This window comes from Henckelia pumila, chromosome 1 (genome assembly GCF_033568475.1).
Source record: "Henckelia pumila isolate YLH828 chromosome 1, ASM3356847v2, whole genome shotgun sequence".
NCBI classification, from domain to species: domain Eukaryota; kingdom Viridiplantae; phylum Streptophyta; class Magnoliopsida; order Lamiales; family Gesneriaceae; genus Henckelia; species Henckelia pumila.
The window spans coordinates 117628269-117648138 of record NC_133120.1 but is presented as its reverse complement, the minus strand read 5'-3'; the positions used below and the strand labels follow the sequence as shown (position 1 = coordinate 117648138).

Sequence of the window (19870 nt, the reverse complement as noted above, 5' to 3'; positions counted from 1 at the left end):
GCTGCTTCTTGTTGTTGTCTACGAAGTTCTTTCCTTCGCCTGTGCAAAATTCTTTCAATCTCCAGGTCGTAGAGAAAGTCTTCTTCAGCAAAATCACCTGAAAGCATGAGCAAGAGAGGACTAGAAACTAAGAGAAAAGAAGAGAGTGAGATTAAACATAACAAAACAAAAAGAAATAGAACACAACAAAATAAACACCGTTCCCCGGAAACGGCGCCATAATTTGGTTGTGCTTACTCGTGTTGCGCCCAAATTAATCCAACTCAGATTAAACAATGAAAAATGTAGTAGTGCGAGTAGGGATCGTTACCACGAGTAAAGGTAAATTTAATGTGTTCTAAATAAACAAAAAGGGGTTTTGAGATTTGAGATTAACTACTGAAAATTTTTAAGAAATTAAAATTAAAATTATCACTATCATGCAAGAATGAAAATTCAACTAGAGAAATCAACAAGAGACGAGACTTGGTATCGGTCGACTACACCCTTGATATTCATTCATTCAATCATCGATTCCCTAAAAATAATTAATCCTATTAAATATTCGTCATTGAAAATCAAATTCTTGTTTCACCTAAATTTTAGCTAATTAGTAAACAACATTCTAAATTAACCCTTACCAATAAATTAACTCGGATTCCAGCGATCTAGATTTAAATTTACGGCAACATTCAAACTAGTAAAACTGACGAACCTAGACAACACAAACACCAGCGGTTGTATTTAGCCTAGTCAATAATTGATCCTACGATTTAATAAATTCAACAGCAGAAAATATCAAACGTAGTTGCTTCGCAAATTAGTTAATTCAAACAATTACGGATTTGAATTCTAATTTAGCTATAGTTTGCAAAACAAAATCCTAAGATGGCCAATCCTAAAATCTCGCATACAAACATGAAATAAAACAGATCAAATATTGATACTCAATAAGAATTAAACACTACAAATCGAATCTCATAAATAAATTATATCAATGTTTCGTCTTCCTCAACCAAGTATAAAAGTTTAGCTACAACTATTCATCCAAAAACTCAATAAAAATTCAAAAGAAAAGAAGAAAACTTGAAAGAGAGATGGAAAATAAAACCTAGCCGCCAAGAGAGAATGTCAAAGTCTGATAATTCCCTAAAAAACGGAATTAAAACCCTAATAAAGCCTAGAGTCCAAAATAACAAAGTTTCCAAAATTAAAAAATTATTCCCGAACAGACTTGCGCGCTCGAGCGCATGAGTACGTCCGCTCGAGCGCACTAAAATATGCGACCTCACTGTCTTGAAATTCCGATGCCCGCGCTCGATCGCGTGAATTCATCCGCGCGAGCGCATGGAAAATGCCTTGCCCACTGCCTATGAGTACGTGGGATCGATCGCATGAGTTTTTACCAACATTCTGCCCTTTCTTTCTTCAACTTGATATCTCCTACACATTAAACCCGGAAACATGTTATGAAGCTAAATGCATGCAAAAGACAAAACTAAGATAAAACATGAACAAAAACAAATAAATGCATGCAAACTACTAACAAAATAACAAAAAAATATGCAAACAAAATACGACTATCAATAATGATTATTCATGTGTTGCTTTTTCACAAGGAAAACTAATTATAAGACCTTTCCCTACAAAGGTTGATGTTGAAATTCCAACCTTCTTGGAAAGAATCCATGGGGATATTTGTGGGCCTATACACCCACCATGTGGACCATTTCGCTATTTTATGATATTGATTGATGCGTCAACTAGATGGTCACATGTGAGTTTGCTTTCAACTCAAAATATAGCATTTGTTAAATTACTTGCGCAAATTATTAAATTACGAGCTCAATTCCCAAATTATTCAATCAAGAAAATTCGTCTTGATAATGCTGCTGAGTTTAAATCGCAGGCATTTGATGAATATTGTATATCAATAGGGATTTTAGTTGAGCATTCACTTGCCCATGTTCATACACAAAATGGCTTAGCAGAGGCATTTATTAAATGGTTGCAGTTAATTGCTAGACCATTACTAATGAGAACGAAACTTCCATCTTCAGCGTGGGGCCATGCCATAATACATGTTGCCTCATTGGTTCGGATAAGACCAACTAATTATCACCAGTACTCACCCTTACAACTTGCTTACGGTCGAGAACCTGATGTTTCTCACCTTCGAGTATTTGGTTGTGCAGTTCAAGTCCCTCTCCAACCCACACAACGAACCAAAATGGGTCCACAACATAGAATTGGGATTTATGTGGGATTTGATTCACCATCTATTATTAGATATTTGGAACATTTGACATGTGATCTTTTTACTGCGAGATTTGCAGATTGCCACTTTGATGAGTCAGAGTTTCCAACTTTAGGAGTAGTAAAGTTGTATCCTGAAGAACAACAAAAAGTTAGTTGGAATGAGAAAACACTATCTCATTATGATCCTCGAAGTAATCAAAGTGAGCAAGAAGTTGAAAGAATCATTCACTTGTAAATAATTGCGAATCAATTGCCCGATGCTTTTTTCAATACAAAGAATGTGACAAAGTCATATATACACACAGAGAATACCCCTGTGAAAATTGATGTCCCTGTAGGACCAACTAATATTCAACCTGCAAATGAATCTAAAATACGCCATAAGCGTGGTCAACCAATTGGTTCAAAGGACACTATACCTCGAAAAAGAAAGGTACAAGATAAAGAAAGTCCAAAAGCTCCCGAAGAAGAAATTCCGGATGATATTGTAAGAGAAATCAATGAACCTGGTATAGGAAATATTCCTGAAGAATTGCAACTTGGTGAAAATAATGATATTTCAACAAATTACATATCATCTCGAAAATTGTGGGATCGAAATAATATAATTAATAATGTCATTGTGTTAAATGTGGCCTTTGACATTATGCATAATGGGGATTTAAAACCACAATCGGTTAATGATTGTCAAAAGAGAAATGATTGGCCAAAATGGAAAGAGGTCATACAAGCTGAATTAGATTCACTAGAAAGACGTAAAGTGTTTGGACCCGTAGTTCGAACCCCTGAAAATGTAATCCCAGTAGGATACATGTGGGTTTTTGTGCGAAAGAGGAATGAAAATGACGATATTGTAAGATACAAAGCTCCACTCGTAGCCCAAGGTTTCTCGCAGAGACCTGGAATTGACTATGAGGAAACATATTCGCCTGTGATGGATGCCACTACTTTTCGATTCCTGATCAGTTTAGCAGTATCAGAAAATCTTGATATGCAACTCATGGATATATTAACTGCTTATCTTTATGGTTCACTTGATAGTATATATATATATATATATATATATATATGAAAGTCCCTGAAGGACTCAAACTATCAAGAGAAAATAATGCAACTCCCAAGACTATGTTATCAATAAAGCTGCATAAATCCTTGTATGGATTAAAGCAATCTGGGCACATGTCGTACAATTGTCTTAGTGAATATTTGTTAAAATAAGGGTACACAAATAATGCTATTTGTCCATGCGTATTTATAAAAAAAACAGATAAGGGTTTTGCAATTGTGGCGGTATATGTTAATGATCTAAATCTTATTGGCACTCCAGAAGAGCTTGCTAAAACTGCCAATTACTTGAAAAATGAATTCGAGATGAAAGACTTGGGAAGGACAAAATTTTGTCTAGGATTACAGATTGAACATTTACAAGATGAGATATTTGTTCATCAATCATCATAAATCAATGTGTGTGTGTGTGTGTGTGTATATATTGTTGGGATTTGGAACACAAGCAATCCTGATTTTGATGATAACAAAACTTGTTATTATGTTTCTAACATATTTACTATAGTTTGAAGTTGCTAAGTTGGAAGTCTAAACTCAAAGTTAGCAAAACAGAATTTCTGGCAATCTTTACTATTTTGATGATATCTCATAGCTCAGTGATGCAAATGATTATGCGCCAAGAAGGCTGCATAGAAAACTCAATTTGGAACATATTTTATTTCATAACAGTTCAAAAAAAACGGATGTTATCTGGGTCAAACATATGTTGCAATACCAAACTGAATCCGATCAGTTTAGCAAAAAATACACCATCAGTTTACCTTGAACAATTCTAGTATATTGGCTATATCTTGCAGCTCAATTATCCAAATGGAACGATTCACCATGCGTTAGAAAGATCCATCGCAAGAACCATGAGATTCGCTAACAAAATATTTCCCTCGAACTCTAAAGGGCAACCCATCACTAGACGCTTAGCCAAAACAGATTGGCCCGTCGGAGTAGAAACAAACATCACTACGTCTAGTGCAATGCATGGTAACTTATGCCTCTTAACAAAACGTGCAGAAATGAAGGAATGAGATGCACCAGTGTCAATAAGTACAAGAGCAGGTATACCATAAAGCAAAAATGTACCTGCGATGACTTTCTCATTCTCCTCCACTGCCTGATCATGTCTCAGGGCAAACACCTGGCCAGAAGCTCGTGGCCTCAAATGAGAACTCCCAGCAGGCTATCCCTGCGACCTCTGCTGAACGATGGCCTGAGAACCAGATCCTGAACCAGAACCAAAACCGCCTCCCCCAGATAGTGGACAATCCCTCTGGATATGACCAGTCTCTCCATAACGGAAACAAGCTCCAGAAGCTCTACGGCACTTGTCGGATGGATGGTTCTTCCCAAAGTGATCACACTTGTCCTTATTTTCGAAACGGACAACACCAGCAGAGCCAGAGGAAGAATAAGTAGATCCAGACTTCTTGAAAGATTGGGCACGGGACCCCAAAGAACTAGCAGGTCTCGACTGAGAGAAAGACCTGTTTCGCCGAATGCTGTCCTCCGCCTAGTGACAATGGCTCACCAAGCCCTCGTAGGACATGTCGTCGCCGACCGCCACACGCTCGTGGATCTCAGGGTTAAGGCCCTGAAGGAACAGATTATACTTCATTCCAGAGCTGTCAGCAATCTCGGGGCAATAGGATAGCAGATCAAAGAACTTCTGCTGATACTCATCAATAGACATGGCTCCCTGTCGCAGACTCAGTAGCTCGCCCGCCTTCGACTGACGGAGTGCAGGAGAAAAATACAGCTTCTAAAAAGCTGTGCAGAACTCGGCCCAGGTGGCCACTCCTCTCGCCGCAACAAAGGGTGCAAAAGTAAACCTCCACCACCTGCGCGCACGTCCATCCAGAAGATAACCAAGGGTTTCCATCTTCTGCTCCTCGGTGCATTGAAAAGTCTGAAAAGTCATCTTCATGCGGTCTAACCAGTTCTCCGCATCCTCCGGAGACTCACCTCCAACCAAGGGCTTAGGCCCCATCTGCAAGAATCGATGTACACTGAAACGGTCCTCATCTCGATGACGATGGCGGCATTCCCGACGAGGCTCCCGGTCGGCATCACCCCAACGCCCACCAATACTGCCATGAGAACTCTGGTCATCATGATCTGCCATCTACAAAATTAACCTAACGGTTATCTTATGTAGAATCTAAATCCCAAGAATACTTTGCATGCTCTGATACCATAAATATAGTGACCCTTACCTGGATCACCTACTAAATAGAAACTTAGGCATGCAATTAACTTAATTAAACGGATATCAGAATAAAACTGCGGAAACCATAAACATAATACAATCCCAAGGCAAGGAATCTGTAAATACCCAAATATTATACAACCATATCGAACAGCTGTATTAATCCAAATAACAACAGAATAAAACCTAGGCGAAGCTCCAGCTGACCAACAACTGCCTAGCCCCTCTTGGATCCACCCGCTTCGTCCAATCGCAAACCTGCCCCATGGAATAGGGTGTCCAAAAACACAGAGTACGAGACGTGAGCATAAAATGCTCAGTACAAGAGTATGAGTATACATGCATGCAAAGTGAACTCCCTATAAACTCGAGGTCAAGGATCAGATAACAGAGACAGACCGGGCCTTGGTATGTAGCACGCTGTGTCGTCGCTTCAGGAGGTGGCTCCCATACCATAATACCAGTGGAATTACCAGACCCAAAGCCATGGAAGTCCATCCACTAACAGGATAGGGTACAACCCTACTAATAGACATCTCGAAGGAGATAGCTCAGTATGTAAATGAATGCAGCATAAATCAATGACATATAAACCATTCAGTCACACAATACATGCATACTCAGTCAGGATATCTCGAACAGAACTTTCGTACCTCAAATCAGTGCAAGCTCTACCAACTCTAGGTCCACGCCTATAGTCTGCTCTACACTGCCAAATGATACTACTATCATTATAGTGCTCTAAAAGCCTTAACTAAGGTATTGCATACTCCTAAATATTTATAGAAAGCAAAAGTTATATCTTCGTCCGTCGTTAGCCCTTTGATGTCGAGTGCCTCAAAACTAGGCCACAACTCCGCTACGACGCCTGGATCGCTATGCCACTTTCGGAGTCCCCACGGGACGCCTAGAATTCCTTATATCTGAGTTAGAAGGCTAAGGAATTGAGAGAGAAGAGAGGAATTGGTGCACTCAAATGTGAGCTCAGCACCCCTTATTTATAGACGACGATCGGAACCACCGTTCCTCGATCGGAATGTCCGATCCCGACATCGGAGCTTCCGATCTCGCTTATCTGCCACGTGTCAAAATCTCACTGGTTGACTTCGGATAGAGGTGATCGGAACTTCCGATCCTGATCGGAGCTTTCGATCCTGCCACACGTCATTCCTGACGTAATTCAATCGGAGCTTCCGATCGCTCCTTCGGAGCTTCAGATCCTGCCTTTGGAGCTTCCGAACCCATTCCAAGTAATTATGATTAATTCCTTAATCATTGATTTTGGTTACGGGCTACTACACTATACTTAACTAAAAGGACATCCTCGATGTACCATACTTACCCAATAGTTTTTGGTAATAGTGTTTTTGGGCAGCAACACTTAACACCTAAAGTCCTTCACCTTAACATTCAATAGCCTAGAACTCAACCCAAACTTAATCGAATTAGTTCCAGCTTGAAAGGACATTTTCCTAACATCCTAGGCTATTCCCAAACCCGTGACCCTAACCAAAACATTATTGTAACCCCATCTTATAACACCCTTCCCGGACAGCCCTGTTACGTAGCAAAATTCTGCTCATGTCCTTCCCACTAGGATCCTCTTTTAGACATTCAACCAAAACTCCTCTAAATTTTCAGCCTATAACCTAACAACTTGACCTCCCCAAGACCCTACTTAAACCACTAAAACTGCCTTTCCCGAGCCTAGAGACTCAAAATGGCAGGCCCTGCCCCTGACCCCCAAGACCGACCCTTGATCCTCGCCCCAAACCAAATGCCTTGCTCGAAGCAGTTCCTGAACTCGAGCCAAAACCCAGCTCGCGAGAGTCCTGCCCCAAGCCAATTCCCAGAAAACCCAGCTTCTACAACATCCGATCAACCGTCCCTCACCTCAAATCGCTAGCCAACTCTCACAACCTAGGTGTTTCCATGTGAGCTAAGTTCTCACCCATAGTAGCCCCTATATCACCATCCAATCAAAAAATAAAGCTCAAACAACGTATACCCCAAGCTCACGACTGAAACTCGAACAGGGGAGGGGCATTCACATCAACAAGGCAAGAAATCCAAGAACCACACTGCAACCCATACAACACATGGCGCATAGTACACATCAATCATGTGCAAAAATGACACAACAAAAATGGGCCTGGAACGATGCATAGAGAAAACAGAGACTTCGAACGGCATGCAAAAAATCAGAAGAATAAACGAGTTGCTAATGATAAATCCAAAATAAACGCAATGCAAGCAAGACACAAGCACACAATCATAATAATCCACTTGGTGGGTCAAGGAAGCCATTTTATTGCCTCGCTACTGAAATCGGAAAAAGGGGAGCTGGGAAAGGATGATGGAACTCGAGCAGCTCACCTGGAGGGGTGTTTTTGCCGGGAAAATGGCCTGCTGCGGCGACCGAAGGTTCAAGGAGAAGAGGAAGAAAGGATCGATCGCGAGAATGAAATGGAGGAAAAGAAAAACGAGAGGGGGAAATACATATGGGGGGAAATACATATGGGCCAAATACATATGGGGGGAAATGCATTGGGCCGGGATTGGGCATGAGGAGAATCTTTAATGGCCGATGAAATTGGGTAAGTGCAAATCCCTATTGGGTCGGTCCACATATTTTTAAGTGTGTAGGTATAAATTATATAAAATGCAGTATTTTATATGGTGCGCGTAAAAGTGTTAGGCTCAGATTTCGCAAATACTCAAATTTGAAAATTCAAGAGTTAAATACTTAAATTCTATTTATCGGGTTTGAAAATGCTAATTTTCAATACTTAGATATTTTGATGCCACATCGATAAATAAAATATTTAAATAATAAACAGAGCGATTAAAATAAAATAATTTAAACAAACTTGACGAACGATTAAAAGTCATTCAAATAAATACACAAGTGGAATAAAACGTTTAAAATGACTCGAACATTTAAAAGTTTTTAATTAGATAAACTAGACATTTAAAATAATTTAAGACAACTAACCGCTAAATTTATGTTATTTAAAATAAATAAATTAGACAATCAAAATATTTAAATAAATAAGCTTAATAATTAAAATCATTTAAATAACTATCCAATAAACTCGAGTAATTTTAAATAAGTAAATGAAATAGTTAATATTATTTAAATGAATGAACTAAATAACTAACATTATTTAAATAAGCATACTTGAATCTTTAAAATCTTTAAAACAAATTAGTAGTATAGTAGAATAATTTAAATGAGTAAACTTACACAATTAAAAAAATTAATTTAATAGTAACTAAAATAAAGTCCTTTAAATAAATAATTAATATTTTATTAACACGTAATTCAAATAAAGAATTTTAATCAATTAAACTTTAAAATAATAAATCTTAACATTTATTAAATTTATTGTATGCGATTTAGTAGATTAAAATTTTAGGTTCTACATGTATATCAAACATCTCACAGGAATAATACTTTAAAAGTAAAATCAGCAAACAAACCCAAGTCTTTCAATATAATTAATTAGTTTTTTTTAAAAATGAATATCTTAAAAATAATTATTTAAGTAGGAACATGAGGTGGCTGGTTGGCCAAAAAATAGAATGACAATCTCTCTTCTTCTAATTTATTTATTTATTATTATTATTTTTTTTTTTCGTTCGTTTGCATTGTGGAGTAGACATATGGTTGATATAACCTCAACAATGTGCGTGTATATGTATGCTACTATTTTGATTACAAAACTAAATATTCCGATATAATATTTAAATAATAAGAGGCATCATTTAAATTATTTGTAACAAAATTATAATAATCTATTTATCTATGTTATCTTATTATGTTACTATCTTATTAAAGAAAAACATAACTTACTAACCGAATTAAAATTATTTTGGTGAATATCAAGATGAAATATCTAAAATATCCTTAAAAAAAACAAAATTTTTATCTCTATATATTTTATCTCTATATGAATCTCAATCTCAATCTTTATTTTATCTCCTCTCCTCTTCTCGATATAATTTGCATTCCATATCATCCAGGGCTTGGAATCCGTTCTCTTTCTGTGCTTACCAGTTCTTATCTCCTCTTCTCGATATAATTATATCAGCCAGGGCTTGGAATTCTATCGTTGGTAAGGATATATTCTGGATCTGAGCTTTGCTTTATTTTTTTTACATTGGATCGGTAGCACCAAACACTAGATCTAGTATGTTTTTTTTCCCCTACTCGCAAGGGTTATGTAGTTTTTCGAGCTTGCGATCAATTAATTTATGGTTGTGGCGTTGGTGTTCTTGCGTTGATGCATTGATTTTGGTGTCTTGGGGGGTTTTCTGCGAATTTGGTGATTTGGTTCATGTTATTGCTTTTGATATTGGTCTAGTAAGATTGTGGTGGATTTCTGTGGTCTATTGCTTTTGATGTTGGTCTAGTAGGATTGTATCTGTTCGATTGCAGATTCTTTTCTCGTTAAGATGGGTGGTCTATTGCTTTTGATGTTGGTCTAGTAGGATTGTATCTGTTAGATTGCAGATTCGATTCGGTCAATCACCCCTGCACGACCTTTTCTCGATTCGATAAGATGGGTGGATTTCTTGATGTTGTGTTTGATTGCAGAATCTGTCAATCACCCCAACAGAACAAATGGCTGCTGTTAGTTTATGGTTGTGGGTTGATGCATTGATTGGTGTCTTGTAGGATTGTGTTGGGTTTCTTGATGTTGTGTTTGATTGCAGAATCTGTCAATCACCCCAACAGAACAAATGGCTACTGTTAGTTTATGGTTGTGGGTTGATGCATTGATTGGTGTCTTGTAGGATTGTGTTGGGTTTCTTGATATTGAGTTTGATTGCAGAATCTGTCAATCACCCCAACAGAACAAATGGCTGCTGTTAGTTTATGGTTGTGGGTTGATGCATTGATTGGTGTCTTGTAGGATTGTTTTGGGTTTCTTGATGTTGTGTTTGATTGCAAAATCCCCAACAGAACAAAGGACTTCCTTCCTCGTTTGCGATGGCTGCTGCTGCTGCTGTTCTCTTCCTGTTAAGAGAGAGAGAGAGAGATTGGCTGCTGAAAGGCTTCAACACAAGAATGAGGTTGACGAGACTACAACTGAGACAGTCCTGATGAGACAAGATATTAATGATAAAAGGCTGCAAGTTGGTTTTGAATATATTATGTTTAAATCATTCTTTTATTATATTTTATTTTATTTTAATAGATTATGTTTTATTTTAGATTATGGAGCAGCAGAGGAAGAAAATTTTTTTGACTTGGGTCTTTGGTATCTTCAGAGGAGGAGATTGAATATGCTATACAATTTTGTGGCTTTATGTCATCGGTCATCCTTTTTTGAGAGTTGCAAGATGTATAAGTATGATATATAATGGTTAATAGCGTTTCCGTTTGGAATTTGATGATACAATTTTATTTCATTCTAAATATTATAATTGACGATTTAAGCATTTAGTCATTTTTTTTTTTATTTTAATAATTATAATTGTTAGATATGGATAAGTAACACATAGTTATGAATAATATGTTGTTTTGTATGTTTTTTATTTTGTAGGATTATTGTATTTATTCTCTTAATTATCATTGTCAATTTCACACAATGTCACTTATATGACACTCATCCTCCACTAATACCATGGGTGGAGAGGTATTTGTCATCAAACCTGCATCTAATCTCATACCGGGCCATGAGATATCATTGGGTTAACAAAAAAATGAGAAAAACATGAGATGAGTAAAAATTTGTGTCTCATCCCACTTTCATCTCATGTACCAAACGGTACTTTTTTGGTTCAAAATTAAAACATAGTTATCTGTTATATATTGTAAGTTTTTGTAAAAAAACTAATGCTAACATAAGAAATCTATATCCATATCTATATATATCTATATATATATATAATAACATATATATATATAAAAGAAGAGTTGTTGCCAAAATTAGAAAGTTTCCGCCAAAATGTTTGGTTAAAAAAGGAAATACAAGCTGTAATAATTTTTTTAAATTAAAAATAATTGATTTAATATTAAAAGATATATGCCAAAATAAGGCTTATACACGTTTTTAAGATAATCTTGCCAATTCAACAATACAATTGTTTCCTTATTATCTTTTCAATGCTAAAAGAAATTTTTTATTTTTTCATGTATTGACATATATATATATATATATATATATATATATATGGAGTTGATATTTACACTCCATTTTGTGTTATTTGCACTCCACTTGTGAGTAAATTGGACACATTTTTTACACATGAAGTGGAGTGTAGATAACACAAAATGGAGTGTAAATATAAACTCCCATATATATATATATATATATATATAAACAGAAAAATATACTTAAAAAAAAGAAAAGTACAATTTTTCCGCATAAAATTTCATTCAAAAAATAGTAAATGCATAAATACAAATAAAGATAATATTAAATTTAAAATTATAGATAAAGATAATATTGAAAAAAAAAATGATATTACAAGTGACAGACATTTTTATCTAAAGATTTTAAAATACAGATAACATTACGATTAAATTTAAACAAAATTTAAAATAGTTTTTTCATAATGAAAAAAATTAAATTTTTTATTTAAAATATAGATTAAAACACGGTTGAATTTAAACAAAAATTAAAATAGTATTTTTCATTATCAAACAAAATTTAGTTTTTGGTTAATAAGACGGTTGTTTAGCATATATACATATAAAAAATGATATTATGAATCATAGACTATTGAATTTAAAATTTTTAAATGATAGATAAAAATACAATTAACTTTTAAAAAAATTTAAAATAGTATTTTTCGTGATCAAACAAAATTTAATTTTTGTTTTTAATATGATGGTTGTTTTGCTTATATGTAGATATACATATGGGCAGCACATATTCAAAAACAAAGATGATATTATGTGTGATATTGTAAAATTTTTAGATTAAATAGTTTATATAAAAATACGATTGTATTTAAAAAAAATTTAAATAGTATTTTTCGTAATCAAACAAATTTTATTTTTTATTTTTAATAGAGTGGTTGTTTTGACCATGTATATATATATATACGCAACAAATATAAAAAAAATGATATTATGTGGGATAAACAATTTATGAAATTTTTTTATAATCTATCTATACAAAAGCTTACAAATCTGTTAAAAATAGAAACTAAAGTCTGCTCAAAATTTCTTTCTAAAGATAGTAGAGACATTATTATTTCATTTAAAAATACAAATAAAGATAAGGTTGAATTTAAAATTACATATTATGACAATACTTATTTTTTAAAAAAAATAAAATGATATTATTAGTGATAGACTATTTAATCTAAAAAATTTAAAATATATATATAAATACGATAAAATTTAAAATTTTAAACAAAATTTAAAATAGTATTTTTATTTATCAAAAAAATTTTAATTTTTTCTTTCAATAAAGTGGCTGTTTTGATGCATATATAGATCTACGTAGCAGATATTTTAAAAAATAGATGATATTATTAGTGATAAGACTATTTTATATAAATATTTTAAAATATAGATAAAAATATGATTGAATTTAAAAAAAAGTAAAAATAATTTTTTTTGTGACTTTTAATAGGTGCGTTGTTTTGCTAGCAGAGATTCAAAAAAGACAATATTACAAGTGATAGACTATTTAATCTAATTACAGAAAAAAAATATAATTGCGTTTAAACAAAATTTAAAATAATCTTTTTCATGATCAAACAAATTTCAATTTTTACTTTCAATAAGGTGGATATTTTGATATAATTACATTGTAATGATTAAATTATAAATTTGATAAAATAATATTTTACTATTTTTTTATTATAATAATATAAGAACATTTTATACTATTGTATCATCTTATCAAATTTTTACGTGATATATATTATATTAGCATTTTTTTATATTTTATTTTTCTATCTTGGTATTTAAAGTTTAAAAACTAAAAAAAATTCATTTTAACATTTAAAAAAATTTCTCTTTAATTGTTTTATATAATACAAGTATTGCATGTATCAAACTTATTGTAACATCTATAAGCTATTCTAGGAGCGTCTATCGCCCGCCTTCGACTGAGGGAGTGCAGGAGGAAAATACAGCTTCTGAAAAGCTGTGTAGAACTCGGCCCAGGTGGCCACTCCTCTTGCCGCAACAAAAGGTGCAGAAGTAAACCTCCACCATCTGCGTGCACGTCCATCCAGAAGATAACCAAGGGTTTCCATCTTCTTCTCCTCGGTGTATTGAAAAGTCTGAAAAGTCGTCTCCATGCGGTCTAACCAGTTCTCCGCATCCTTCGGAGACTCACCTCCAACCAAGGGCTTAGGCCCCATCTGCAAGAATCGACGTACACTGAAATGGTCCTCATCTCGATGACGATGGCGGGGTTCCCGATGAGGCTCCCGGTCGGCATCACCCCAACGCCCACCAATACTGCCATGAGAACTCTTGTCGTCATGATCTGCCATCTACAAAATTAACCTAACGGTTATCTTATGTAGAATCTAAATCCCAAGAATACTTTGCATGCTCTGATACCATAACTGTAGTGACCCTTACCTGGATCACCTACTAAATAGAAACTTAGGCATGCAATTAACTTAATTAAACGGATATCAGAATAAAACTGCGGAAACCATAAACATAATACAATCCCAAGGCAAGGAATCTGTAAATACCCAAATATTATACAACCATATCGAACATCCGTATTAATCCAAATAACAACAGAATAAAACCTAGGCGAAACTCCAGCTGACCAACAACTGCCTAGCCCCTCTTGGATCCACCCGCCTCGTCCAATCGCAAACCTGCCCCATGGAATAGGGTGTCCAAAAACACAGAGTATGAGACGTGAGCATAAAATGCTCAGTACAAGAGTATGAGTATACATGCATGCAAAGTGAACTCCCTATAAACTCGAGGTCAAGGATCAGATAACAGAGACAGACCGGGCCCTGGTATGTAGCACGCTGTGTCGTCGCTTCAGGAGGTGGCTCCCATACCAAAATACCAATGAATTTACCAGACCCAAAACCATGGAAGTCCATCCACTAACAGGATAGGGTACAACCCTACTAATAGACATCTCGAAGGAGATAGCTCAGTATGCAAATGAATGCAGCATAAATCAATGACATATAAACCATTCAGTCACACAATACATGCATACTCAGTCAGGATATCTCGAACAGAACTTTCGTACCTCAAATCAGTGCAAGCTCTACCAACTCTAGGTCCACGCCTATAGTCTGCTCTACACTGCCAAATGATACTACTATCATTATAGTGCTCTAAAAGCCTTAACTAAGGTATTGCATACTCCTAAATATTTATAGAAAGCAAAAGTTATATCTTCGTCCGTCGTTAGCCCTTTGATGTCGAGTGCCTCAAAACTAGGCCACAACTCCGCTACGACGCCTGGATCGCTATGCCACTTCCGGAGTCCCCACGGGGCGCCTAGAATTCCTTAGATCTGAGTTAGAAGGCTAAGGAATTGAGAGAGAAGAGAGGAATTGGTGCACTCAAATGTGAGCTCAGCACCCCCTATTTATAGACGACGATCGGAACCTTCGTTCCTTGATCGGAACGTCCGATCCCGACATCGGAGCTTCCGATCTCGCTTATCTGCCACATGTCAAAATCTCACTGGTTGACTTCGGATAGAGGTGATCGGAACTTCCGATCCTAATCGGAACTTTCGATCCTGCCACACGTCATGCCTGACGTAATTCGATCGGAGTTTCCGATCCTGCCTTTGGAGCTTCCGAACCCATTCCAAGTAATTATGATTAATTCCTAAATCACTGATTTTGGTTACGGGCTACTACACTATACTTAACTAAAAGGACATCCTCGATGTACCATACTTACCCAATAGTTTTTGGTAATAGTGTTTTTGGGCAGCAACACTTAACACCTAAAGTCCTTCACCTTAACATTCAATAGCCTAGAACTTAACCCAAACTTAATCGAATTAGTTCCAGCTTGAAACGACATTTTCCTAACATCCTAGGCTATTCCCAAACCCGTGACCCTAACCAAAACATTATTGTAACCCCATCTTATAACACCCTTCCCGGACAGCCCTGTTACGTAGCAAAATTTTGCTCATGTCCTTCCCACTAGGATCCTCTTTTAGACCTTCAACCAAAACTCCTCTAAATTTCCAGCCTATAACCTAACAACTTGACCTCCCCAAGACCCTACTTAAACCACTAAAACTGCCTTTCCCGAGCCTAGAGACTCAAAATGGCAGGCCCTGCCCCTGACCCTCCAAGACCGACCCTTGATCCTCGCCCCAAACCAAATGCCTTGCTCGAAGCAATTCCTGAACTCGAGCCAAAACCCAGCTCGCGAGAGTCCTGCCCCAAGCCAATTCCCAGAAAACCCAGCTTCTACAACATCCGATCAACCGTCCCTCACCTCAAATCGCTAGCCAACTCTCACAACCTAGGTGTTTCCATGTGAGCTAAGTTCTCACCCATAGTAGCCCCTATATCACCATCCAATCAAACAATAAAGCTCAAACAACGTATACCCCAAGATCACGACTGAAACTCAAACAGGGGAGGGGCATTCACATCAACAAGGCAAGAAATCCAAGAACCACACTACAACCCATACAACACATGGGGCATAATACACATCAATCATGTGCAAAAAGGACACAACAAAAATGGGCCTGGAACGATGCATAGAGAAAACAGAGACTTCGAACGGCACGCAAAAAATCAGAAGAATAAACGAGTTGCTAATGATAAATCCAAAATAAACGCATTGCAAGCAAGACACAAGCACACAATCATAATAATCCACTTGGTGGGTCAAGGAAGCCATTTTATTGCCTCGCTACTGAAATTGGAAAAAGGAAAGCTCGGTCGTGTGGAAATTCAGCTGGGAAAGGATGATGGAACTCGAGCAGCTCACCTGGAGGGGTGTTTTTGCCGGGAAAATGGCCTGCTGCGGCGACCGAAGGTTCAAGGAGAAGAGGAAGAAAGGATCGATCGCGAGAATGAAATGGAGGAAAAGAAAAACGAGAGGGGGAAATACATATGGGGGGAAATACATATGGGCCAAATACATATGGGGGGAAATGCATTGGGCCGGGATTGGGCATGAGGAGAATCTTTAATGGCCGATGAAATTGGGTAAGTGCAAATCCCTATTGGGTCGGTCCACATATTTTTAAGTGTGTAGGTATAAATTATATAAAATGCAGTATTTTATATGGTGCGCGTAAAAATGTTAGGCCCAGATTTCGCAAATACTCAAATTTGAAAATTCAAGAGTTAAATACTTAAATTCTATTTATCGGGTTTGAAAATGCTAATTTTCAATACTTAGATATTTTGATGTCACATCGATAAATAAAATATTTAAATAATAAACAGAGCGATTAAAATAAAATAATTTAAACAAACTTAACGAACGATTAAAAGTCATTCAAATAAATACACAAGTGGAATAAAACGTTTAAAATGACTCGAACATTTAAAAGTTTTTAATTAGATAAACTAGACATTTAAAATAATTTAAGACAACTAACCGCTAAATTTATGTTATTTAAAATAAATAAATTAGACAATCAAAATATTTAAATAAATAAGCTTAATAATTAAAATCATTTAAATAACTATCCAATAAACTCGAGTAATTTTAAATAAGTAAATGAAATAGTTAATATTATTTAAATGAATGAACTAAATAACTAACATTATTTAAATAAGCATACTTGAATCTTTAAAATCTTTAAAACAAATTAGTAGTATAGTAGAATAATTTAAATGAGTAAACTTACATAATTAAAAAAATTAATTTAATAGTAAGTAAAATAAAGTCCTTTAAATAAATAATTAATATTTTATTAACACGTAATTCAAATAAAGAATTTTAATCAATTAAACTTTAAAATAATAAATCTTAACATTTATTAAATTTATTGTATGCGATTTAGTAGATTAAAATTTTAGGTTCTACATGTATATCAAACATGTCACAGGAATAATAATTTAAAAGTAAAATCAGCAAACAAACCCAAGTCTTTCAATATAATTAATTAGTTTTTTAAAAAAATGAATATCTTAAAAATAATTATTTAAGTAGGAACATGAGGTGGCTAGTTGGCCAAAAAATAGAATGACAATCTCTCTTCTTCTAATTTATTTATTTATTATTATTATTATTTTTTTCGTTCGTTTGCATTGTGGAGTAGACATATGGTTGATATAACCTCAACAATGTGCATGTATATGTATGCTACTATTTTGATTACAAAACTAAATATTCCGATATAATATTTAAATAATAAGAGGCATCATTTAAATTATTTGTAACAAAATTATAATAATCTATTTATCTATGTTATCTTATTATGTTACTATCTTATTAAAGAAAAACATAACTTACTAACCGAATTAAAATTATTTTGGTGAATATCAAGATGAAATATCTAAAATATCCTTAAAAAAAAAACAAAATCTTTATCTCTATATATTTTATCTCTATATGAATCTCAATCTCAATCTTTATTTTATCTCCTCTCCTCTTCTCGATATAATTTGCATTCCATATCATCCAGGGCTTGGAATCCGTTCTCTTTCTGTGCTTACCAGTTCTTATCTCCTCTTCTCGATATAATTATATCAGCCAGGGCTTGGAATTCTATCGTTGGTAAGGATATATTCTGGATCTGAGCTTTGCTTTATTATTTTTTTACATTGGATCAGTAGCACCAAACACTAGATCTAGTATGTTTTTTTCCCCTACTCGCAAGGGTTATGTAGTTTTTCGAGCTTGCGATCAATTAATTTATGGTTGTGGCGTTGGTGTTCTTGCGTTGATGCATTGATTTTGGTGTCTTGGGGGGTTTTCTGCAAATTTGGTGATTTGGTTCATGTTATTGCTTTTGATATTGGTCTAGTAAGATTGTGGTGGATTTCTGTGGTCTATTTCTTTTGATGTTGGTCTAGTAGGATTGTATCTGTTCGATTGCAGATTCTTTTCTCGTTAAGATGGGTGGTCTATTGCTTTTGATGTTGGTCTAGTAGGATTGTATCTGTTAGATTGCAGATTCGATTCGGTCAATCACCCCTGCACGACCTTTTCTCGATTCGATAAGATGGGTGGATTTCTTGATGTTGTGTTTGATTGCAGAATCTGTCAATCACCCCAACAGAACAAATGGTTGCTGTTAGTTTATGGTTGTGGGTTGATGCATTGATTGGTGTTTTGTAGGATTGTGTTGGGTTTCTTGATGTTGTGTTTGATTGCAGAATCTGTCAATCACCCCAACAGAACAAATGGCTGCTGTTAGTTTATGGTTGTGGGTTGATGCATTGATTGGTGTCTTGTAGGATTGTGTTGGGTTTCTTGATATTGTGTTTGATTGCAGAATCTGTCAATCACCCCAACAGAACAAATGGCTGCTGTTAGTTTATGGTTGTGGGTTGATGCATTGATTGGTGTCTTGTAGGATTGTTTTGGGTTTCTTGATGTTGTGTTTGATTGCAGAATCCCCAACAGAACAAAGGACTTCCTTCCTCGTTTGCGATGGCTGCTGCTGCTGCTGTTCTCTTTCTGTTAAGAGAGAGAGAGAGAGAGATTGGCTGCTGAAAGGCTTCAAACAAGAATGAGGTTGACGAGACTACAACTGAGACAGTCCTGATGAGACAAGATATTAATGATAAAAGGCTGCAAGTTGGTTTTGAATATATTATGTTTAAATCATTCTTTTATTAGATTTTATTTTATTTTAATAGATTATGTTTTATTTTAGATTATGGAGCAGCAGAGGAAGAAAAATTTTTTGACTTGGGTCTTTGGTATCTTCAGAGGAGGAGATTGAATATGCTATACAATTTTGTGGCTTTATGTCATCGGTCATCCTTTTTTGAGAGTTGCAAGATGTATAAGTATGATATATAATGGTTAATAGCGTTTCCGTTTGGAATTTGATGATACAATTTTATTTCATTCTAAAAATTATAATTGACGATTTAAGCATTTAGTCATTTTTTTATTTATTATAATAATTATAATTGTAATAATGTGTTTTGAATTGGTTTGAGTATTTTACTACGATTATAGCAAAACAATTATATTTATGAATATATAGAAAAAAAAATGTAAAATAAATATCAAAATAATAATAAAATTTTATTTTTGTCTTTAAAAAAATTGTTAAAATAACAACATCGTTTAATGTTTAGGTTTACTGTTGGGATCGGTTCAGAGGGTAGAGGGGGGGTGAATACACTCTGAAACTTTTCTTCTTCTTCTTTAAAATGATCAAGTGAGGTTTAGTTCACTTAATCTGTTTTCTCAACTTCTAAAACGTTTTGAACAACTTAAATAGTGCGGAAATA

The 19870-nt window shown here is 35.1% G+C and overlaps 2 long non-coding RNA genes across 3 annotated transcripts; both read left to right on the top strand.

The window, feature by feature from the left end:
• The first annotated feature begins 9480 nt into the window (after positions 1-9480).
• LOC140876472 (uncharacterized) lies at positions 9481-10935 on the top strand. 2 transcript variants are annotated; one of them, XR_012148801.1, is made up of 3 exons: positions 9481-9621; positions 10473-10645; positions 10725-10935. It is a non-coding gene; the product is annotated as an uncharacterized lncRNA (long non-coding RNA). The 2 variants fall into 2 exon arrangements; XR_012148800.1 differs by having other exon boundaries at positions 10423-10645.
• Positions 10936-18053: 7118 nt separating this feature from the next.
• LOC140889748 (uncharacterized) lies at positions 18054-19492 on the top strand. The gene is made up of 3 exons (XR_012152154.1): positions 18054-18176; positions 19029-19202; positions 19282-19492. It is a non-coding gene; the product is annotated as an uncharacterized lncRNA (long non-coding RNA).
• Positions 19493-19870: the final 378 nt, after the last annotated feature.